The 25,498-nt window shown below is 35.6% G+C and overlaps 1 protein-coding gene and 1 pseudogene across 3 annotated transcripts in view; one reads left to right on the top strand and one right to left on the bottom strand.

Annotated features, from left to right (window-relative positions):
* LRRK1 (leucine rich repeat kinase 1) overlaps nt 1-25,498 on the bottom strand; it is a 175,799-nt gene that overhangs the window by 137,561 nt on the left and 12,740 nt on the right. The window lies entirely within an intron of this gene.
* Nucleotides 8,222-9,750, top strand: LOC141520467 (unconventional prefoldin RPB5 interactor-like; annotated as a pseudogene).

Below are 25,498 nucleotides of genomic sequence, written 5' to 3'. Positions count from 1 at the left end.
AGAAAAATATCCTAAAATGAAAACACCAAGGAATGTTGTGGCCAAATTGCAGAACTATCAGATAAAAGAGAAAATCCTGCAAGCAGCCAAAAAGAAACAATTTAAATATCAAGGAGCCACAGTAAGGATCACATAGGACCTGGCTGGATCAGCATTAAGGGATTGAAGGGCCTGGAACGAGATATTTCGAAGAGCAAGGGAGCTTGGAATGAGCCAAGAATCTACTTTCCTGCAAAGCTAAGCCTTCTCTTCCAGGGAAAAAGATGGACACTTAACAAAATGGAAGAATTACAAAAATTTCTGATGAAAAGACCAGAGCTAAACAAAAACTTTGGACATCAAACAGGAGGTTCAAGAGACAAATGAAAAGGTAAAAAAAAAAAAACGGGAGGGAAGTAAAAGGGAAAAAAATGCAATCCAGTAAGTTGAAACTGGCTATATCCCAGCATAGGGGAAAAAAAGGATTCTCATAAATCTTGAGAAATGTAACTCTAACAGAGAGAATACACCTAGCCAGAAATGATGGACATTCATTACCTATCCATGAGACTGCTATCTAATGGGATGTAACTGGCTTTAACCCCACTTGGGAGAAAGACTCTAATAACTCCCAGGAATTTTGACTCTATTCAGTAGAATATACTGAACTAGAAGGGACAGACACTCAGAATTTTCTGACTTAGATAGAATGATCTAAAAAAAACACTACCTCCCTAAAAAAGGGGGGGACAGGAAAGAGATGGGAGGAGGGAGGGGATTGAATGGGGTAAATCTCATCACACTAAGAAGTACAAAAAACCTATGGTAATAGAGGAGAAGAAGGGAGCAGAGGAAAAACAGCTGAATCTTCTTCTCATCAGACATGGCTTAAAGTCAACTTATACATACTCAGTTAACTTATAAAACATCTAACCTTTCAAGTATTAAAAGGGGAAAACGGGAGCGGGGGACAGAGAAAGCGAAGGGGAGTGGGGGTGAATAAGGGGAAATAACAAAAGGAAGGGAAGGGAAGGGAAAAGGGAAAAAGGGAAAGGGGAAATAAAGGGGAGGGTGTGATATAGGAGGGCAAACACACTGAAGGGGTGGTATTCAGAAACAAAATACTGGAGAATATGGATAAAAGGGGGAAAAATACAAACAGAGGGAAGATAGCACGGAGGGCAATAAAGAATTAGTAATCATAACCTTGAATGTGAATGGAATGAATTCTCCCTTAAAACGTAAGCAAATAGCAGAGTGGATTAAAAACCATAATCCTACAATATGTTGTTTACAAGAAACTCATTTGAAGCAGAGAGATACATATAGAGTAAAGGTAAAAGGTTGGAGCAAAATATATTTTCCTTCAGCTGAAGTAAAAAAAGCAGGGGTAGCAATCCTTATCTCAGACAAAGCAGCAGCAAAAACAGATAGCTTTTAAAGAGATAAGGAAGGAAACTTTAACCTCCTAAAAATTACCATAGACAATAAAGTCATTTCAATATTGAATATATATGCACTCAGTGGGACAGCACCCAAATTCTTAGAGGAGAAGCTGAAAGAATTACAGGAAGACATAGACAGCAAAACTCTACTAGTGGGAGACCTCAACTTCCTGCTATCAGATCTAGATAAATGGAATCATAAAACAAACAAGAAAGAAATTAGGGAGGTAAATAGATTGCTAGAAAAATTAGATATGGTAGACTTATGGAGGAAACTGAATGGGGATAGAAAGGAATATACCTTTTTCTCTGCAGTACATAGAACTTATACAAAAATTGACCACGTACTAGGACATAAAAACCTAACGATCAACTGCAGAAAGGCAGAAATAATGAATACACCTTTCTGAGATCACAATGCAATAAAAGTCATATGCAATACTGGGCCAAGGAGATATAGACCCAGAACAAATTGGAAACTGAATAACCTCATTTTAAAAAATGAGTGGACCAAAAAACAAATTATAGAAAGAATTAACGATTTTATCCTAGATAATGATAATAATGAAACAACATACCAAAACCTATGGGATTCATTCAAAGCAACTCTCAGGGGATATATTATAGCTCTAAATGCTTATATGAATAAATTGGAGAAAGAGGAAATCAATGAACGAAACATGCAACTAAAAAAAATTAGAGAAAGAACAAATCAAAAATCCCCAATTAAATACCAAACTAGAAATTCTAAAAATTAAAGGAGAAAATAATAAAATTGAAAGCAAAAAAACTATTGAATTAATAAATAAAACCAAAAGTTGGTATTATGAAAAAACCAATAAAATTGATAAACCTCTGGTCAATTTGATTAAAAAAAGAAAGAAGAAAACCAAATAGCTAGTATCATAAATGAAAAAAGGTGAATTCACCACCAATGAGGAGGAAATTAAAGTAATAATTCGAAATTATTTTGCCCAACTCTATGCCAATAAATTTGATAATCTAAGTGAATTGGATGAATATTTACAAAAATATAAGTTGCCCAAGTTAAATGAAGAAGAGATTAAATACCTAAACAACCCTATCTCAGAAAAAGAAATTCAACAAGCCATTACTGAACTTCCTAAAAAAAAATCTCCAGGGCCTGATGGATTCACAAGTGAATTCTACCAAACATTTAAGGAACAATTGGTTCCAATCCTATATAAACTCTTTGGAAAAATAGGGAAAGATGGAACTCTGCCTAACTCTTTCTATGAAAGCAATATGGTACTGTTACCTAAACCAGGAAGAGTTAAAACAGAGGAAGAAAATTATAGACCTATCTCCCTGATGAATATAGATGCAAAAATCCTAAATAAAATCTTAGCAAAACAATTACAAGTCATCACTAGGATAATACATTATGATCAAGTAGGATTTATTCCAGGAATGCAGGGTTGGTTCAATATTAGGAAAACTGTTAGTATACTCAATTGTATCAACAACAAACCTATCAGAAATCATATGATCATATCAATAGATGCTGAAAAAGCTTTTGACAAAATACAGCATTCATTCCTATTAAAAACACTAGAGAGTATAGGAATAAATGGACTGTTCCTTAAAATAATTAGCAGTATCTATCTGAAACCATCAACAAGCATTATATTCAATAGGGAGAGGCTAGAGGCATTCCCAATAAGATCAGGGGTGAAACAAGGGTGCCCATTATCACCACTACTATTCAATATTGTATTAGAAATGTTAGCATCAGCAATTAGAGAAGAAAAAGAAATTAAATTAATTAGAATTGGGAAGGAAGAGACAAAACTCTCACTCTTTGCAGATGACATGATGGTCTACCTAGAGAATCCCAAGAAATCACCTAAAAAACTACTGGAAACAATTCGCAATTTTAGCAAAGTTGCAGGTTATAAAATAAACCCTCATTAAATCCTCAACTTTTATATATATATATATATATATATATATATATATATATATATATATATATATATATCTAGCAAGAAACAGCAGGAAGAGCTAGAAAGAGAAATCCCATTCAAAGTAACCTCAGACAATATGAAATATTTGGGAGTCTATTTGCCAAGACAGACTCAGAATCTTTTTGAAAACAATTATAAAACACTTCTCACACAAATTAAATTAGATTTAAATAAATGGGCAAATATTAACTGCTCATGGATAGGTAGAGCTAATATAATAAAATTGAGAATTCTACCAAAACTAAACTATCTGTTTAGTGCCCTACCAATCAAAATTCCAAAAAATTACTTTAACGAGTTAGAAAAATTGTAAGTAAATTCATATGGAAACATAAAAAAGTCAAGAATTGCCAGGAGCTTAATGAAAAAAAAGTGCAAAAGAAGGTGGCTTAGCCCTACCCAATCTAAAATTATATTATATAGCATCAGTCATCAAAACTATTTGGTATTGGCTAAGAAATAGAGTGGTGGACCAGTGGAATAGACTAGGTGTAAAAGCAGGAGATGATTATAGTAATCTGCTGTTTGATAAACCCAAAGAGTCTGGCCAATGGGATAAAAACTCCCTCTTTGATAAAAATTGCTGGGAAAATTGGAAGTTAGTATGGAAGAAACTCAGATTAGACCAATACCTCACACCCTTTACCAAGATAAGATCCAAATGGTTACAGGACATAGACATAAAAAATAATACTATAAGCAAATTAGAAGATCAAGGACTAGTCTACCTGTCAGATCTATGGAAAGGGGAACAGTTTATGACTAAGGAAGAGTTGGAGAACATCACCAAAAACCAATTAGATGATTTCGATTATATTAAATTAAAAAGCTTTTGCACAGATAAAACCAATGTAACCAAGATCAAAAGAAATGTAGTAAATTGGGAAACAATCTTTACAACTAATGATTCTGACAAAGGACTCATTTCTAAAATATACAGAGAACTGAGTCATATTTTTAAAACAAAAAGCCATTCCCCAATTGACAAATGGTCAAAGGATATGCAAAGGCAATTTACAGATGAGGAGATCAAAGTAATCCATAGCCATATGAAAAAAATGCTCTAAATCATTAATTATTAGAGAAATGCAAATTAAAGCTTCTCTGAGGTACCACCTCACACCTCTCAGATTGGCCAGTATGACCAGGAAGGATAATGATCATTGTTGGAAGGGATATGGGAAATCTGGCACACTATTACACTGTTGGTGGAGCTATGAACTCATCCAGCCCTTCTGGAGAGCTATTTGGAACTATGCCCAAAGGGCAACAAAAATGTGCATACCCTTTGACCCAGCAATACCACTACTGGGTCTATACCCTGAAGAGATGAGGAAAAAGGGTAAAAACAGTACTTGTACAAAAATATTTATAGCAGCCCTGTTTGTGTTGGCAAAGAATTGGAAATCCAGTAAATGTCCTTCAATTGGGGAATGGCTTAGCAAAATGTGGTATATGTATGTCATGAAACACTATTGTTCTATTAGAAATCAGGAGGGACAGGATTTCAGGGAAACCTGGAGGGATTTGCATGAACTGATGCTGAGTGAGATGAGCAGAACCAGAAAAACACTGTAAACCCTAACAGCAACATGGGAGTGATGTTCAACCTTGAAGTACTTGCTCATTCCATCAGTGCAACAATTGGGAATAATTTTGGGCAGTCTGCAAAGGAGAGTACCGTCTGTATCCAGATAAGGAGCTGTTGATTTTGAACAAAGTGCAAGGACTATTCCTTTTAATTTAGAAAAAAACCAGATATCTTATTGTCTGATCTTGTTACCTCTTAGACTTTTCTTCTCTTTAAGGATATGATTTCCCTCTCATCACACCCAATTTGGATCAAGGTACAATATAGAAACAAAGTAAAGACTGACAGAGTGCTTTCCGTGGGGGGGGGGGGGGGGAGGGAAGCAAGATTGGGGCAAAATGTAAAACTCAAATAATATCTTTAATAAAAATAAATTTAAATTAAAAAAAAAGAAATACACTTCTCAAGAGCCATAAATCACATCAAATTGTAATTTGATCATAATTTTCTTTGTCTACTTTGGGTCTTCCTGGTTTAGGTATTAGCACCATATTTTTTTCATAATTTTCCTGCATGATTCTCATTTCTTTTTTCCATTTTTCTTCTTCTCTTCTTTAACTTTAAAATTTTTTTAAAGCTCCTCATGAGGGTTTGGATTTGAGTCCAACTCAGAAATTCCTTTGAGACTTCTCATGCAGGTAACTTATTACTGCTTTCTTCTTCTGAGACGGCATTTTTATCATCTCTTTCTGAGTAGTAGCTTTCTATGCTTAGTGCTCTTCTTGTTTTTGTTTTTTGCTTATTTTAGTAGTTGAGCTCTGCTCCTGAGGTATAGGGAGTATTGCCCCAAGCTTTTTGTGCTGGGGTGGGGGTGGGGGTCTGGTACCTGGTTTATGGCTTGCTGAAATGTTGCCTATGCATTAAGAGGTCTTTTCTCCTTTATGTCCAGGCTCTGACTATGCAGTGATTTGTTCCCAGCCCAGTCCTGTCTATTGCCCCAGGTTTCCCAGGGTTTACACTTTGTTTGGACTTGGGACCCTTCCTGCTGGTCTGTTGTCTACTTACAAGGACCTGGGCTATGTTGTGGCTAGAAGCCTCCTACTGACTTTCCCACTCTTCCACCTAGTTGGACTCTATTTCCCTTTTCCCCCTGAAGTGCTAGACCTTCACTGAAGATCCTCCACAATGTCTACAGTTGAGAACTTGTTCTGCTCTTTTGTTTTTGGTGGGATCTATAGTTTTAATGTACGTAGAGAGGTTTCACTTAACATTGTGTAGGGAAAAACTCTGAGAGTATGCTAGCTTCATGCCACCTTCTTGGCTCTGCCCCAAAAAGTATGATATAAGTTGTTTTCACAAGACAAGAGATAACTTGGCACTTGCCAGAAGCATCCTGGATAGCTTTTAGGTGTGCCTTGAGACTAAGGAACTGTGTAAATCTAACTGCATCTTCAGGGAAAATCAAATTCATAGCCAGTTGAAGTCACTCAATGATCTAGTCACAGTCTGGGGGTGGCATTAATTTCTCAATTTTTTTCATAATATCAATTTTTTTGTGATTCAAAAGACATAGTTTTCTACTTACCACTTCAATAGAAAAATGGAAAGAATACTTGCATTTAATAACATACCAATAAGAGGTGTTTTTAAGAGGTGTCTTTTAATAAATAAAAAATTCAAAACTATAATAAATGGTGGATTTATTTCACTTCAGCAAAAAATTAGCTAAGTTTCTATAATGTGCCAGGCATTATCCTAGGTCCAAGTGATACTGTGTAAACAAAAACCAAAATAGTCCCAGCCTTCAAAGAGTTTATATCTTACTATAGCAATATAATATGTATACAGTATATTATATACAATATAATAGATAAACATAGGCAAGATCAATTAAGGAGGAAGAGCATTAACAAATGGGGAATCTAGAAACATCAAAGGAAGGTAAGAATTCTGAGAAACAAAGATAAGGAAATTCTAGGAAAATCCAATAGAGGAAGTGACTGCTAAGTTAAACCTTGAAAGAAGGTAAGAATTCTGAGAGGCAAAGATAAGGAAGGAGTGTATTTCAAGTAAAAGAGAAAACTTCAACAAGAGCAAAGGAATGAAAGACAGAACGCTGAGTTTGAGGATTTTAGAGTGAAAAAAAATGGAACTAGATTGGGGGCAGCCTTTAAATCTAGACAGAAAAGTTTTATTTTATCCTGATATAGTAGGAAAACACTGGCATTTTTTGAGGAAAGTTCTAGCAAGGAAATAACAGTCCCAGAGAGGATAACATATCAAGATTTCCTAGGGAGTCAAGGATATTGATAAGACTACAGCTTAGGTTCCCTGACTCCCATACACTCTTTTTATCTTTAATTTAAAAATTAACCAGTTACCACACCATCTAGAAATATTTTTTATAAACCACCAATGATCTTTAGAACCTACTTAGAGAATCATCCCAATCAATAAGTATTTACTGAGGGTCTGTAAGTTTTTAGAGCAGCTAGGTAGAGCTCCCAGACTGGAAGCAGGAAGACTTGAGTTCACATTCAGTTTCAGATACTAGCTGTGTGATTCTCCTCAAAATTATCAAGTCACTCTTGCCTCAGTTTCCTCATTTGTAAAATGAGCTGGAAGAGGAAATGCAAACTATTCCAGTATTTTCTTCAAGAAAACCCCAAATGGGGTAAAGAAGAGTCAGATACAACTGAAAAATGACAACAACAATTTCTTAACATTGTGCACAGTAATGAGAGAAAATACTATATATAGTCCTTGACTCACCAGAGTTTACAATACAACCGAGAAGTCTAACATACACTAATTAGAAAACAGTACAAGATATATATATATATATATATATATATATATATATATATATGTATATATATATATATATATATATATATATATATGTTGTAGTACACACTATAAATGTGATAGGATTTGAGAGGGAGAAAAAAACTGTAGAAGATAGTAATTTATAAGTAGAAAAGTAGAACATAGGCAGGAGGGAAGAGGAGGAGGAAGTGAAGGAGAAGCCCTACTATAGAAGGCATTAGACAATCTTTCCAATTTTTTAATAGTACAGGTTATAGCAAAAGATGTCTGGTAGCTCTGGGACTCCCATCCACCAGCCCTGTTCCCCTGGTGTCTCCCACTGAACTTATTAGAAATTGGTGGCAAGAAGGATGATAATGGAAGATAAGATGGGAAAAAAGGAGTGCTAGGCCTCCTCAGTCATGAGACGAAGCAGGTGGAGGAGAGGCAGAGACCCAGAAAAGTCCAGCATGTGCCTCAGGAGCATTATGTCCACTTCTATAAACATTATTACTGGAGTTAGAAATCCCTTGGAGATCCTCCAAACCTTCTTCTACCCTTCACCCCCTCACCCCTCCCCTCTCCCTGCCCTCCTGAGCCCCCATCTCCCTCTGCAGGGGCTGGATGACCAGTCTATACCCAGCATTGAAGTCACCTCTTCTACATAGCTGCTTGGCTCTGAGCATTTGATGAGGCTCTGGGAGGAGCAGGAAAAGATGGTCACTGACCCCCCAAGAAAAAGTCCAGCATTAGATGAAGGTAGGGTGCTACTATGAGGCTCTTCAAGAAAGATGGCACATTTCCAGTTAAACTCTTTTTATGATATTATAGTACTTTTAGGTCCTCTTGTCCTCATTCCAAAGTAGCATGCTTGAATCTTTGAATCAGTGAAATCACAGTTGGGGAAAATTGTTTTTTTGGGAGTTTTTGTTTTTATTTTTGCAAATGCTCAGCAAAACAGGTCTATAAGTTTAGTAGAACACAAGGAAAAAACCCTTTTGGAAGGGTTTTTGAACTGTGAACCCAGAGATTAATTCAGAGATTTAAAGAAAATGAATGATGTGGAAAGTGACATTGTTGATATGAGACATTAAAAATGACATGCAAGTTAAAAGAAAACTCAGAACTGCTCATAGGCAATCAAAACCAAAAACTTTAAATGTTTTAAAAATAGATTTTGTAAATGACCCAAAATCCAAAGACAATTTCCTCAGTGAGAAGAAACTATGAGTTCCACTCAATGAATTAGAAAGAAAAGATTTTTGGAGGCAAACTACATAGAAAATCCGATATTTGCAAATGGAGAAGACAGGACAGAACCTTTTCTGAAGAAGAGAAGGAAGATCCAAAGACAAGTGTGACCGAAACAAGAAAAGACTCTCTTACTCAAGGCAATTTTCAAAAGGATATTACCAATTCAAAGTTACTCAATGATCAAGTGAATGGTTCAAATTCTTATAGATATGGTAATGGTGATGATTTAGAATTTGGAGATAATTCTGTAGCAACTATGTATTTTTTTCTCTCATACAGTTAGACCTAAGAGGGTAGAATAAATAGTAGAAAAAATAGTACTTTAACATTTAATGAAAAGAAAGAAAGTGACATATAAATGACGGAATAGCAATGGCAGCAGTAGTCATTCTATTCCAAAATTACACAATATTAGGACTCCAACCAATGTTTAAAGAGTTTTTGTTGATGTTGTGAATAGAGAATACTCAGAAAGGAGAGAATATGCATGTGCAGTAACAGCAGGAAGGCTGAGTGGCCTGAGTGGAATAATGAGGAATCTCAGTCATAATGAGGCTGCCTTCAGAGAGGCATGGAAAGGCATTTTTGAGGAGGAAGAGAATAAGCAAGAAAATCAACAGAAAAACCCCCCCTGCTATTCTATCAAATTTTGAGACTTTTTCCTGGAACTGAAATAGTAAAGGATCTTTTATCTCCTGTAATATACAGGCACTGTGCCTGTATATTACCAAGCATTTCAGAGTGAAAAGAAACTGTGTTACAAGTATCAGAAGAGAAAAAAGATTAGGGGCGGAGCCAAGATGGCAGCATGAAGGGAGGAATTTCCAGAAACTCATTCCCCGCAAAACTCCAAAAGTCATCAAATTGTGGCTGTAGCCAAAATTTAGAGTAGCAGAACACACAGAAAGACTGAGTAATGCAATTTCCCAGTTCAAGACAATTTAGAAATTCTGCAGGAAAAGGTCTATATCACTGGGACCAGGGGTTGGAAAAAGTCACAGTGCAGCACAGTCAGGCCGGGCACTTGGGTCTGTGGCAGAGGGGGCAGTTTCTAGACCTCTTAGTCCAGAAGTCATTGGGGACATCTGAAAGGGGTGGTGAGAGAACTCTGCTGCACCAGAGTGAGAGTGGAGTGGAACTCTGGCCTCAGAGCAGCCCTGTGGTGAGAACCTGCAGTGAGAGTCATCAGAGTCATCCAGCCCATCCAGAGCTCTCAGCCATAGATGGTAAGGGGGTCAGGAGAGGCTGTAGATGTCGCTCTGCTCTCTCTGGGGCAGGGCTCACCTGTTTGCCCACACTCAGATCCAGGTTTCAGTCTGAGTCCCCACAATACCACCATAGCTGAGCAGGGACCATCCTCACAGCTCCATGGCAGAGGGCAGGGAATGAACACAGGCAAGAGAGCAATCAGAGCCTCTCATAAGATCTTGGAGTAATTAAGGTCCCTGTGGACTGTTCTAAACCTCCCCCCATCCAATGTCTTGGAAGTGCAGTAAATCAGTCATAGGCTGAGAAAATGAGTAAACAACAGAAAAGAAGAATCTGACTATAGAAAATTACTTTGGTCTCATGAAGGATCAAAATATATACTCAGATGATGGCAAAAGAGAAGCTTCTGTATCCAAAGCCTGGGCTTAGGCTGTGAAGGAACTCAAAACAGACATTGAAAAGCAATTAAGTGATGTAGAGGAAAAATTGGGAGAAGGATTGAGAGTGATACAGATAAATCATGAAAACCAAGTCAGCAACTTGGTTAAAGGAATAAAAAAAAATACTGAAGAAAATAACATATTAAAAATCAGTTTAGGCCAAATGGAAAAAAAAAAGCAACAGAAAAGGCAAATAAGGAGAAGAATGCCTTAAAATCAGAATTGGCCAGCTGGAAAAAGAGATAAAAAAGCTCTCTGAAGAAAATAACTCCTTCAAATGCAGAATGGAACTAAAGGAAGCTAATGACTTTCAGACAAATCAGGAAGAAATAAAACTATACCTACTCCACCCCCAAACCCAAAAATGTGAAATATCTCACTGGAAAAAACAACTGACCTTGAAAACAGATCCATAACAGATAATTTAAAAATTATTGGGCTACCTGAAAGTCCTGACCAGAATAAGAGCCTAGACTTCATTTTTTTTTCAAGAAATAATACAGCAAAATTGCCCAGGATCCTAGAAGCAGAGGATAAAATAGAAATTGAGGGAATTAACCAATCATCTCCTGAAAGAGATCCCAAAAGAAAAACTGCCAGGGATATTATAGCCAAACTCCAAAACTCTCAAGTCAAAGAGAAAATACTAAAATCTGCCAGAAACAAGCAATCCAACTACCATGGCTCTATAGTTAGGATTACATAGAATCTGGCAGTCTAAATTAAGGGTTAGCAGGGTTTGGAATATGATATTCTGGAAGACAAAAGATCTTGGTTTAAAACCAAGAATCAACTACCCAGCAAAACTGAACATCCTTTTTCAGGGGAAAAGACAGACTTTCAATGAAACAGGGGACTTTCAAACTTTCCCACTGAAACAACCAGAGCTGAACAGAAAGTTTGATCTCTAAGTACAGGACTTGAGGGAACCATAGGTAGGGTGGACAAGAAGGATTAATTAAGAGGAACTTAATGATGTTGAACTTCTTGTATTCCTGCATGGGAAAAAGATATTGATAACTCATATGAACTTTCTCATTTATACGAGCAGTTAGAAGGAGCATATATAGACAAGGCACTGGAAGGAGCTGAATATAATGGCATAATATAGTAAAATATGGAGTCAATGGGTGATAAAGGAAAGTACTGAGAGGAAGAGAAAGGAAGAAGGGGCTAAGATATTGCACATAAAAGTCAAGAAAAAGCTTTTTCAATGGAGGGGAACAGAAGAAAGCAAGGCGAATGAGTGAGCCATCATTCTCATCAGAAATGGCTCAGAGAGGAAATAACATACACACAATAGAGTATAGAAATCTATCTTACCCTAGAGAAAAATGAGAGGAAAGGAATGGGATAAGGGGGATTTGGGGGAAGGAAGGGGGGAGTAGATGATAGAAGAGAGGGAAGATCGTGGGAGAGGGTACTCAGATGCAACATACTTCTGAATATAGACAGGATGAAAGGAGAGAGAGGATGGAATAGATGAGAGTGGGAAGAAATAGAATGGAGGGAAATACAGCTAGTGATAGCAACTGTGGGAAAAAATATTCTCTGGTGGCTATGATGGGGAAGGCAACTCATCCCAGAGACAGAGCCATTGTAATCTGAAGACAGACTGAAGTATACTTTTTTTTTCGCTCTCACTATTCTTGAAGTTTCTCATTTTTGGGGGCGGGGCAGGGAGGGGGGCTTTGTGATTACTCTCACAACAAGATTATTGCAGTAATATAAAATGAATAAAGAAAAAAGGAAAAGTATCAGAAAAAACTACAAAAAAGGATTTCAAAATTCAAAGCTGCAAGAACGCATCAGAAAAACCAAGCATGCTTAGAAATAGGAAATTTGCATCTTAAAGCACAGTTTTGCAACTTCTCATGTCAGTTATATATAATGTTATTTTGGTAACATGTGCCTTTTACCTTTTATCAGTGATATTTAAAAAATTAAAAATAAATGTTTGAATGCTAGAATAATTCATGTTAACTTCTCTATATGCTGTCAGTATCTTTGTCTATATTTGCCTCATGATGCAGTGGCAGCATTTGGAATTATTTCTGAAAGAATAACACTCATAGGCTTTGTATTTGTGTTTAAATCTTAAAGAAAAACAATTTTGTACTGGCTGTGATATTTTACATATGAAATGAATTCAACAATACGAAATAGATTCAACAATTATATTTTGCTGCATGCTTTAGCATTTTAAAGACAGTTGTTTTTTGTATCTTCTTTGATGTAGGTTTTGCAATTAGATGTTTATTTGAAAATGTGTTCCTTTTCTTCTTCTAATAATTTCTCTTATAATGTAATAGTCTTTGAGGCAGAAAAAATTTATATCTCCAGAAGGAAGTTTCTATGATGGGGAAAAAAGTGATTTAAAAATTATGAACTAAAAAGTAGATGACGGGTGGATCCTATCTGGTTTTCCTTTAGTCTAGTAAAGAAGAAATGATACTGAAATGTAATCTAGTTGTATAATTAGGCTCTCATAAGGATTAGAAATAGTGATATTTGTAGACAAAGATCAAAGTCCCACTGAATGAAAAGGATGTGAAAATTTAGAAAAAGAAAATGTCTTGTTTAATCAAAAGGAACAAATGTCCTTCTAAAAAGAAACTCCCAAACTAGTTGAGAAGTCTTAACCAGAAAAGTTTAAGAAAAGGGAATCACACACTGCAAATTACTAAATCAGTAGAGGCAGAACTTCCCATTTATAGGTAAATTCACTTTTTAGGAATAAAGCATGCTATCCATTTAGTGGGTTAGGGATGACACTGTGCTCAGTACATCAAATCTAAGAAGACTATAAGATCTCAATGAGTTCTATGATTACTCTAAAGAGATCAATGTAATAATGGATTTAAAAATGTTTGTAATCCAAACTATAATATGTATATATATATATATATATATATATATATATATATATATATATATATATATATATACCTATATATTGTGTGTGTGTGTGTTGATGTCACCTATAAACAAAAGTAAACTTTGTAACAATATGAATCTCCCATTGATGGCGCCAACATTCTGGAAGGGAAAGATTCACATGTTTTGTTAAGGTTTTTAGCATAGCTGATAAAAGCACAAAGCACATGAGTTGGAAAGGGATATTCCTAACTGGCATTTCTAGAACATATGGAATTTTTTTTATAAGGAACCCTCGCCCTCATGTTCCTGACATAAAGTACATCTTTGAGCCAGGGGCCACTCCTTTGATGGACAAGTCAGAAGCAGCCTTTTCAAATCCTGCCTTATGATAGCAGAACTGAGTAAGAATCCCTCTCCAAAACTCCATTTTGGGCTCCAGTTTTCTAACTGGGCCCCCATACATACCTGCATAATCAGCCTAGAAAAATTTTAGTAAATGTGTATGTTAACCTAATTGTTTGTTCTTTCTTGAGACTAAACCTAGAGGCTAACATTTGTCCCTTATTAGGACAAACTTTTGAGGTTAACACCATGTTTAAGTTAATTCTTTACTGAATGACTAAACTTATAGAGGTTGTCAACACATAGAAATACATGAGCACACAATACACATATGTATATGTTTATATATGTGAATACATAGATGTATGTGTGCATTTTACACAAATATACATATGTGTTATACATTTATATAGTTACATGTTTCTGTCTATATTTTTTAAGGCACTGTAACTAGGCAATGACCTAGGACCAGAAGAGAAAAAGAAGAAAAGGTTAAGCCAGATTGTGTGAACAAGGAAAACTGTTCTGTTCTTTCATCAATATCAAGCTGAAACAGAAGCTCACCTTAAACAATAGCATTCTTCTGGGGATGCTAAACATCTGTGAAGCACAGAATAACACAGTCTTTCTGAAGAATACGAAATGGAGATAAACCAAAAGGTAATGGAGAACTTCATGCTAGATAGTAGGTTGTAATTTGTAACCAATGATGATGTGTGTGCCAGAAATGGTTTAGGAGTTGTTATCAAGGAAATGTATGCTCACAGACTAGTCATATAGCAAGGGATGACAATGACTCAGTACATTACATTGCATCAATAATATTAAAAGACATAAGGTTTTCAGAGAATTGGATAGACAATAGAATATTCATTGGATTCTATTGAATATTCTGGCAGGGATCACAGTCACACAGGACAAGAAGGTATAGATAATGAGCAAAATACCCATACTGATGAGATGATGGAAGTGTTCAAGTCAGCTATTTGGTAAAATATTAAGAGTGGAAACTCAGCTCGGACATTCTCTCCAGAATTGTGCAAAGTCCAGCCCTAACATAAAATCCAAAGTTAAAAGGAAGACTGGAAAAATGAACAAATAAACAAACAAAAATATCCCACCATTTCTGTAACAGGAAAGCTTAAGACACAAATCTGGAAGAAGAGGATGACTCAAAAGCATCTTTAAGATGCTTTTAAGAAAAATACACTCTGGGCACATGTCTAGCAAGAATTCTTATTAGAGATAAAGCAAGACTTTTATAAAGAACTTAAAAATATTTAAAAACCAGTCATAAAATAAAAAAGAGGAGGATGAGAATGAGAGCTATGAATAAAAAAATCAATAAAGAAAAGTAAGAGCTTGGAACAAGACCTTTAAAACTACCTAAAATAATGAATTAATACTGATTAAACAAAAATATATTTATCATCCTTTTCCCTCTAAATCTTCAGATAATATTTGAACCCATCAAAAGTAAGTCTAGTAACAGGAAGACAGAGAGACATAGAAAGCAGCTGGAATTTAATTCAGTTCAATTCCATGTAAAGTATTTGCCAATGGCTTATGTCCCAAAGAGATGAAAGAAAGAGGAAGAGCATTCATGTGTGTGTGTGTGTGTGTGTTTGAGTGTGTATATACAAAAAAGAATGTGTGTGTATGTGTGTGTATAAAAATAATGGCTGGGTTCAAGGAAAACAAGGAAAGACAACGGACACTGAGTGATTTGTGAAGAATCAATAGTACATTGTTTATCACAACTTTATAAAGAAACATAACTTTGAAAAGCTTAAAAATTCTGATCAGTACAATGAACAATCATAACCCCAAAGGACCCATGATGATTTGGTAAGGGAGTCAAGGTACAGAATGCATTAACACACACACACACACACACACACACACACACACACACACAGAGAAAATGACTTTTATTTTGCTTGAATATTCATATTTGTTACAAAGTTTACATTATTCTTTTTTTTAATTTAAATTGGGGGGATGGTACGGAAAAAATAAATGCTTATTATTTGAAAAATCAAGTAAAATGGAAAAATCCTCAAATATTTGTCCTCAAAATCTCTACAGAAGATAGATAAAAAAGTCAATCCTGCTGAGACTACTTATAATAACTTGTAGCTCCTACCCAACTCCTCAGCTATAACACAATATATTAAATACATGGAGTATGAAGTGATTGATGACAATGTTGCTTCTGAAAAATTAAAATGGATCCTATCTATTAGTGCAAGATGTATTCTAACACAGAAGTGAAAGTATGCACTAAAACTCCCTTGAAATTTCTGATCCTCTAGAAAAACTAGTTCTTTCATGATTATCAGCCTTTCCAGTGACTTTTGCTCTTCAGAGGCAAAGACAAGAACAGGTTCCAATTTGAACCAAACCTACTTTTCTTGTTTTTCAAATGCACAGTCCTCAAACCTGTAGTTGAAGTTTCCTCCTTAAGCAAAATAAACTTCTTCAAAGTTTTAATATATAACTCAGGCTACTTAGCTGAATTAAAAAAAAACAGTGCTATTCTGATGATTTCAACAGACACTATGAACATACCAAGAATACTTGAGTTAAATTTATCAGGATTTCCTTTGCTCTCCCAAACCTGAATCACTGCTGTCTTTCACTGTTTTTTCCATGACTTGCCTAAATTAAATATGGAATTGAACTTTTTAAAAAAGACATCTCATGATTTTTCTGTTAATACTTGGCAATCAAATGATTATAAAAAGAAGAAAAAAAGTGAGACTTCTGGTTTTTTTGTTTTTGTTGTTGAGCAAAAGAGGAAACTAATGAAGAATGATTAGTGGATAAATTCCAAGTGGAGGGAAAGCATCTAGTTTGTTATATGATTTTTAATTTTTTTGATCTTTAGAAAATAAATTTAAATTTTTAAATATTTAGAAAAATACTACTTCAATTTCTGGAAAATATTCTCTCCATTTATGCTCACTCATTCCCTTTAAATGTTTATCATGTATTAATCATCAAATCAACATCAATGCAATCAAAAGCTTCCTTTTAAACCACTTACATTTTAAGAAATGAATTTCAATCCATAAAAAATTTTAACTTCCCAGTCAATTTTCCAAATCTCCCTTGGGATTCTTTATTCATTCACTTTTCTCCTTTATGGTCACAATTAGTTTTTCATCTGCTTTTGGCTGTTTTTTTTTCACTTTGCATTGCTTATTTTACTCTACATGGTCCTGGAATTTAATAAATGCTTAAGGCCTTTGTATGTGCTGGGACTAGGGATAAAGGATAGAAAAGGGAACCTGGTCTGTAGGACCTTAAATTCTTAATAGAAAGGGAAGGATACAAAATAATTTGATGGTGGAAAAAACATGAACTAGGCAGACGTGTAAATGTTTCTGTAATTGAAGTTGCTTAAATTGAAATTTTAAAATAGGAAAGTTTAGTATTCTAAGAGACAGAGGTAAGGAAAAAGAGCATGCAAAGCAAGGAAAGATAATCCATGCCCCCAAAAAGGCACTTGCTCAGTTTGGATGGAACATAGAGTGCATGAAAGAGAAAGATTGAATTATCTTTAAAAAATAGTTTGGATTAAGATTCTGAAGCACTTTAAGTGTCAAACTGAGGAATTTGCATTTTATCCTAAGAACACTAGGAAGCTATTGAATATTATGTAAGGGAGTATCATGGTCATACCAATACTTTAGGAAAATTATACAAGCAGCAGTATAGATGTGGCAGAGGCTTGGGTTGACTCCTGTAGCAATTATAACTATTGAGACAACTGTCTGCCCTTTAGATTATGCCAGCTAGGAGTTTTTTTTTTCTATCTGATGACTTGAACACTAAGAGAATTAGCCTCAGGGCAGGAAAAATAGGATACAGCCATTTCCAGAAATTTAATAACCAGCAAATTACTTCTCACAGTTCCATACTCAGTGACAGAAGGAGAGCTGTGGTTCATATCCTTTTTTTTAATCCTGGTTTTGTGTTGTTAATGTTTCATTGTTAAACTAACTTTTTATTGGATTTATGATTCACAAGTACTTATTGAATTTATTAAAAAAAACAGCCTCAAGCCCATTGGACCAAGCCAAATTTCAGTTTAGCCTTTGAATTTACCAACAGAGACTTGTTTCTTTCTTTTTTTCATGTTTGTTTTCTTTTTGTAATGACCCCATGATTAAATTCACTTTTTAAGCTGGAGAAAGGTATTATAGAAAGAAGGTAGACTGGGATGATGGGTTCCTTAGGAAAAAAATTCCCCCAAATGACAAAAGTCTTGTTTGAAGAATATGGAGAACTTCCTTTTTCATAGAGGGAGAAAGTTCTAATGAGCCTAAATCTGAATAATCCTAAATCAGGTTGGACATAATATCAGAATCAATTAGGACATAATATCAGAAGAAGCAGAATGCTAAAAGCTGTTAGGATCCTACTTTCATTGTTAGAAAATCTGTACCACGCAAGGAGAAAGAACATAAGTTATCCTTAAGGATTAAAAAATTAAGAAGTAAATTAGCTTTTATTTTTTAAAAAAGTGAAGTGAAGTCAGACGACAGTCTAATGGATCTGTTGTTTATTTGGGAGAAGTCAATGTTCATGAAGGCAGGAACTAATAAACTACAGGAAGAAAGTATGTTTTCTGATCAAGAGGTCTTTCCAAAGAATATTCCTCAAACCCTATTGAATTGAGAGTTATAAAACATGAAAATAACAAGACTGATCCCCATTGAGACACAGAGCAAGTGTTAAAAGAAAACTTCACACATATTTTTTCTACCTGCTCTCTCATTTCCCCCATCAATATTTCCAGGGAGGTGACTTTTTAGCAAATGGTAGAAAGGGTAAACTATAAAATTAAGGCCCCTGAGCAGCTGCAACAGATATTTAAACATATCCTAGAAAATTTAAAACAAAAAAAGATCTGTTCTAATGGGAGGGATTTATATTACATGTAAACTGCAGAATTTCATTGACAGAGTTAAAGAGCAAAATCATTTGTTCTAAAAAATTAATAGTTGATTAATAATTGATTAATAGTTGAATAATAATTGACTAAGAATTAATTAATTGGAGGCCTCTTTAAAAATTACTTTTATTACTTTTCAGGGAGTGGGATATAAACCTAGTCCCATAGAGAGAGAGAGAGAGAGAGAGAGAGAGAGAGAGAGAGAGAGAGATTTTTTAAGAGATGGATTTGGTGGGTTGGATTAGGTGCTATTCAGGCGTGCTCTGAATGGAGCCAAGTCTTAGGTATATGTCTTCAATTATCAGACTACCAGAAAGACCTAGGAAAATAAATTTGTTGTTTAGTCATGTCCAACTCTGTAACCCCATGGCACCTCAGCACAACAGCCCTTCTATCCCTCCACTATTCCTTGAAATCTGTTCATATTCATACTCGTTTCCAAGACACTATCTAGTCATCTCATCCTCTACTATCCTCTTTCTTTTGCCTTCAATCTTTACCAACATCAAGGTCTTCTCCAAAGGGCCCAGTCTTCTCATTATGTGGCAAAAATATCTCAGTTTTAGCTTCAATATTTGACTTTCCAGTGAATAGCCTGAAAAACTTTGTTTATGTATTGACTGATTTCATGTTCTTCCTATCCAAGGGACTCTCAAAAGTCTTCTCTAACACTATAATTCAAAAACATCAATCCTGCAGCACTCAGCTTTCCTTATAGTCCAACTCTCCCAGTCATACATTGCTACTGAGAAAACCATTGACAAAGTGATATCTCTGCTTTTTAGTATGTTGTCCATATTTGTCAGATTTGCCATCAATCTTTAAATCAGTTTTTACACTCTCTTTTTTTCACCCTTATGAAGTTTTCATAATTCTACTTTACTTTCTGCCATCAGAGTGGCATCCTCTGCATATCTGAAGTAGTTGATATTTCTTTCAACCCCTTTAACTTCAGTTTTTGATTCTTCTATCCTGACATTTCTGTTATATACTCTGTATATAAGTTAAGTAAAAAAGTGACAGCTATAGCCTTGGTGTATTCCTACATCAATGGAGTGAAACAGGCTGCATCCCTGCTCCCATGCTTTTTAGCATAATGTTTTCAGCCATGTTATCAAAAGTTTTCATTGAACACAGCATCAAGGTCAGCTACCACACTGGCAGATAAAGTCTACAACTTGAAAAGGTTACAAGCCAAGACCAAAGTACAAGGAGTATTGGTGCATGATGTTCTGTTGGCAGATGACTGTGTACTCCATGTAGCTTATGGATGGATTCTCTACTGCTGCTACTAACTTTTGCTCTATCATTTAATACCAAGAAAACATAGATGCTCCATCAGACAGCACCACACCATCCATACATGGAATGATTACAACAAATGGAGGAATGTTGAATACTGTGGATAAGTTCACTTACTTTGTCAGTGAATTTTCCAAGGAGGTACACATTGACAATGAAGTTGATACATGTATTGTCAGAACTAGGTCAGTATTTGGGAGACTCCAAAGGAAAATGTGGGAAAGAAGAGGTATTAGATTGACTATCAAACTGAAGATCTACAGAGCATTTGTGCTGACTTCATTGCTATATGCCTGTGAAACTTGGACAGTCTACCAGAGCCATGTTAGGAAAAACATCCATTTAGATTATCTTAGGACAATTCTGAATATCAAGGTAGGATAAGATATCAGACACTGAGGTCCTTTCTCAAGCTGAACTGCCTAACATTCCAACATTACTACAGAGAGCACAACTGCGATGGGCTGGGTACATTGCTAGAATACCAGGTGTACACTTTCCAAAAAAGACTATTTCATGGAGAACTCACACAGGGCAAGTGCTCACAGAGATTCAGAAGAAACCATACAGCGACATGCTGAAGTTCTCTCTTAACTTTGGAATTGATTGGGCAGCATGGGAGATATTGGCACAGGACCATCCAGCATGGCTTGTCCTATTGAAGTGAAGCAGCTCAAAAGAAACATGAGATGCATAAGTTTAGAGTAACCTCCCCAAGTGTTCATAGGGACTATTTGTGCCCAACCCGTGGTAGACTATTCTGAGGTCATATGGTCTTTTTTTGATAATGAAGGACAACAACCAGTTATCCACCACCTTTTCCAATCTTAAATCAAACAATTGTTCCATGTTCAGTTTTAACAATTGTTACTTGACCCACAAACAAGTTCCTCAATTTGATCTGGTACTCCCATCTCTTTGAGGACTAGCCACATTTTATTGTGATCCCCACAATTCAAAGATTTTAGTATAACCAATGAAGTAGAAGTAGATTTTTTTCTGGAACTCCTTTGCCTTCTCCATAGTTCAGTGAATTTTGGTAATTAGGTCTTTATTTGCTCTGCCTCTTCAAAATCCAGCTTTCTTTTCTGATCAGCACAGTCCTTGGATTTAGGAGGATGGGAGTTAGAATACAGCCTCAGACACCTGTCACTTACTAGCTGTGTGACCTTGAGCAAGTCACTTAACCTTATTACCTTGCATCCAGGGCCATCTCCAGTTGTCCTGATTCATATCTGGCCACTGGACCCAGATGGCCCTGAAGGAGAAAGTGAGGCTGGTGACTAGGCACAGCACCCCCTCACTCAAATCCAATTCATGAACTTGTCATGGCATCACCTCCCTAATGTTGTGGTCTTCCTCAAAAATGAAGGACAAACATTATTATTGCTGAAGTCTAGCTTGTGAAATTTGAAGAATATGAAATGAGTATAATTGTTTGATAATGTGAACATTCCTTGGCATTATCTTTCTTTAGGATTGGGTTGTAAAGTTATCTTTTCCAATTCAGTAACTGCTGTTCAGTTTTCCAAATCTGCTGGCATATTAAGTATGGCACTTTAACATCATCTTTTAGAGTTTTAAATAGCTTAGTTGGAATTCTATCTCCTCTACTAGCCTTGTTGCTAACAATGCTTCCTAAGACCCACTTGACTTTATTCTCCAGGATGTCTGGCTCTAGTTCAGCAAAAGCATCATTGTAGTTATTGGTGATGTTAAGATCTTTCTTGTATAGCTCTTTTGGGTATTCTTGCCACCTCTTCTTAATCTCTTCTGCTTCTGTAAAGTCCCTACCATTTTCATCTTTTGTTATGTTCATTTTAAAATGAAATATTCTCTTGAAATACTTGATTTTCTTAAAGAAATCTCATTTTCCCTATTTTATTGTTTTCTTTGATTTCTTTGCAATGCTCAATTAAGAAAATCTCCCTATTATGCTCTGGAATTCTACATTCTATATCTTTCCCTTTCTCCTTTATCTTTCACTTTCCTTCCTTCTTCAGCTATCTGTTAAGTCTTATTAGAGAGCCTTTTTTCCTTCTTTTTTTTAAGTTTTTTTGCAAGGCAAATGGGGTTAAGTGGCTTGCCCAAGGCCACACAGCTAGGTAATTATTAAGTGTTTGAGGCCGGATTTGAACTCAGGTACTCCTGACTCCAGGGCCGGTGCTCTATCCACCTTGCTGCCCTGGAACCCTGAAATTTTAAAAATGATGAAACTCTTAGAAATTAGAGGTCATGTGCCTGGGTCACAGTGGTATAGAATGGGAAGGAAAGAGAAACAGCATTAAAACATAATGGCAATGCATTACTGTTACACCAAGGGTTCTTCAGTGGTTGCATGGAGTACCCCAGAGTGGAGTAAAATTCTATACTAAGACCATCTAGAAACAATTTTTATTACATTAAATTAATTCTAAACATTCTTTTCCTTAGCTTCAAAACTGGAATTATTCCATGTCTTTGAAAATCTTTATAACATACTCCATATCAGAATTATTATTCCTAACATTCTCAAATAATAGATAAAATTTCACAGTGAGATAGAAAACAGTTACAGAACTTTAAGTTCAGATGCCAGTTATCTTCCAATTATCTTTGTGCTGTCTTTTGAATTTGGAAATACTCAAGATTTTTTGGAGAGGAGATTTGATGTAAATTTCAGAATAAAAAATAAATTTTAAAAAATGAAAACAGGAGAATAACCAAGTAAGACAATGTTGAAAGAAACCTGCTTAATTATCACATACCTCTTGAAAATTAAAATATCAAATAAAAATATATTCTATACACATGCATTGTTTCATATCTTTGTGTGTGCTTGGTATATGGAAAATGCTTTTGTTTCTTTTTTGGTACTTAAATTCAGAATAAAATACTAGACAGAGCAGTAATAACAATAACTAATAGGGTTTTCTTTAGGTTCATTTGAAATGGATTTCAGACTGGAGAAAATATTTATTTCTTAATATTTCTAAAATGGGACAGATTTAGTGTACTTTCACAACAGTTTTCTTTGGGGGATAAATCAAGGGAATGAGGCTGCTGCTCAAATGGAAGCAGATGGAAGATTATCTTTTGAGTACTTCTTTTATGGTAGCTAACTAGGGAAAGTGTATTAGAGACTGAGTTTTTGGGGGTCCTTACTGGTTTGGACACTCATAGCTACTTCTATGGTGGTTACTGTGGATACAATTAAATGGTAGCCCTCAATGATGCCTGAATCATCTCAAATTATTAATACTAAATAATAGAGAGTGTGTATATGTAGAAAGGGAGATAAGAGGTAGATAGGTGGCCCAGTGAATAGAGTTCTGGGTCTGAAGTCAGAAAGACTCCTCTTCCTGTGTTCAAATCTGACCTCAGACACTTACTAAGTGTGTGACGGACGAGTCACTTAACCCTATTTGTCTCAGTTCCTTATCTGTAAAATGAGATGAAGAAGGACATGGCAAAGCACTCTAGTATCTTTGCCAAGAAAATTCTAAATGGAGTGGGTGACAAAGAATTGTAAATGACTGAAAATGATTCAGCAACAATAAAGGAGATGAAGAAGGCTGGAATAGAGAACCTTCAGCAACCCCTCTTCAGCAGAGTGGGAGCTCAAAAAAAGTCTGACAACCTTCCTGACATCTTAACCCTCACCTCACTCAATCCTTTTATAGTCCAAATGTGGAAAGGACTGGTGGGGGGGAATCAGGGGGCAGGAAGGAAAGCTCCAGGAGTCCACTAAGCTCCTGCTATAGTAGAGAATATGTGGAGAAAGAAGAACCTGGAAACAGGATGACTACTCAGGTAGGTGATTCCATAGAGGTATTAAGAAGTGGGAGTAAGGGTGGGGTATTGGGGAAAAAAAGGGACAGGACTAACAGATGTGGTAGAGAGTGAAGTGAAGAGGCTTTATATCTAACAATATGGGGGGAGGAAGAAGAAGGACCTGAGGACTAAAGTTGAAAACTGGTGTGACTGAAATGATAGTAGTTGTCTCAATAGAGTTGAGAAAGGAAGAGAATGCTTTTCCATTCACACAAGAATAAAAAGGAAAAATATATATATACTTTTCCTTCCCCATAATTCACTAACAACTGACTTTTCTTCTTCAGAAACACTGACAATTTTGCAAAGGGCTATTTAAAGAAATTTTCAACTTGGTTATATGAGAAGGCATTGCATTTCAGCAAGTCACAGTATTGAAAGCTTATACCACAGACATGTGAATTATGCTCTTAAGAGATTTCTAGTAAAATGAAAAATAAATATATATTTAAATAAAATAAATACATACATACATACAAAATAAATAAAGATAATGTGACGTGCTTGTGCTTATTGTCAATAAGAGTGTACTTGGAGTTGAGATATAGACATATATATATATATGTATATACACACACACATACAAATATATGTATACATACACATCTACATACACACACACACACACACACACTCAAAAAAAAACATTCCCAACAAAAATGGGGATGATTTATGCAGTTTGTGAGAGGCAGTGTGGCATAGCAGATAAAGAGCTGACCTTTTAAGTCTAAAACACCTGGGCTCAAAAGTGACTTCTGTCTCACCCTCAGTGCCCTCAGGTAACTCTAGGACCTAGGGTGAAGAGCAGGTATCAATATTCATTAGTGGAGAGAATTCTATACTGGGGAACTTAGACTAATGAATCATAAATCTGGTTTAAAAAAAATTAGCTTGTATCCATTGGTTTGCCTGAATTCAACTAGTTTAGAGATCCATGGAATGTGGTTAAAAACTAGCACAATATGGAAAAAGTCATGGACTCCAAGTTTGTTGGCATAGAGCTCTTCTGCAAATAAACCCATTTGTTGTTGTTGTTGTCGTTGTTGTTGAGTCCTGTCAGTCCCATCTGACTCTTAGCAACTATACTGGAGTGTTTTGCCATTTTTTTTCTCTAGCTCATTCTACAAATGAGAAAACTGAGCATTAAGTTCTTGCTCAGGTCACTCTGCTAGTAAGTGTCTGAGGCCAGATTTGAACTCAGGAAGATGAGTCTTCCTGACCTCAGGCACAATGTTCTAACCACTGTACCACCTAGCTGCCTTAAGAAACCAGATAAGATTTATTATATCTACTGGAACAGATTCTTTTCTAAATTAGTGCACACACACACACACACACACACAAGTAAAAACAACTCAGAGAGAGTATAAAAATAGGCAGTGGGGCCACTATGGATACAAATTTAAAACCCATAATATTAAATATTAAAGCCAGTATTTTCAAAACAATGTTCATTCATTTAGAAAGACTTAATTTGTATTAACCCCAAAGACCACTTATAAATAATAACATATACTAATAATTGCTAATAAAAGAATTTTCAT

This window comes from Macrotis lagotis, chromosome 4, assembly GCF_037893015.1.
Source record: "Macrotis lagotis isolate mMagLag1 chromosome 4, bilby.v1.9.chrom.fasta, whole genome shotgun sequence".
Taxonomy (NCBI): domain Eukaryota; kingdom Metazoa; phylum Chordata; class Mammalia; order Peramelemorphia; family Peramelidae; genus Macrotis; species Macrotis lagotis.
This window is presented reverse-complemented; position numbering and strand designations above follow the sequence as displayed.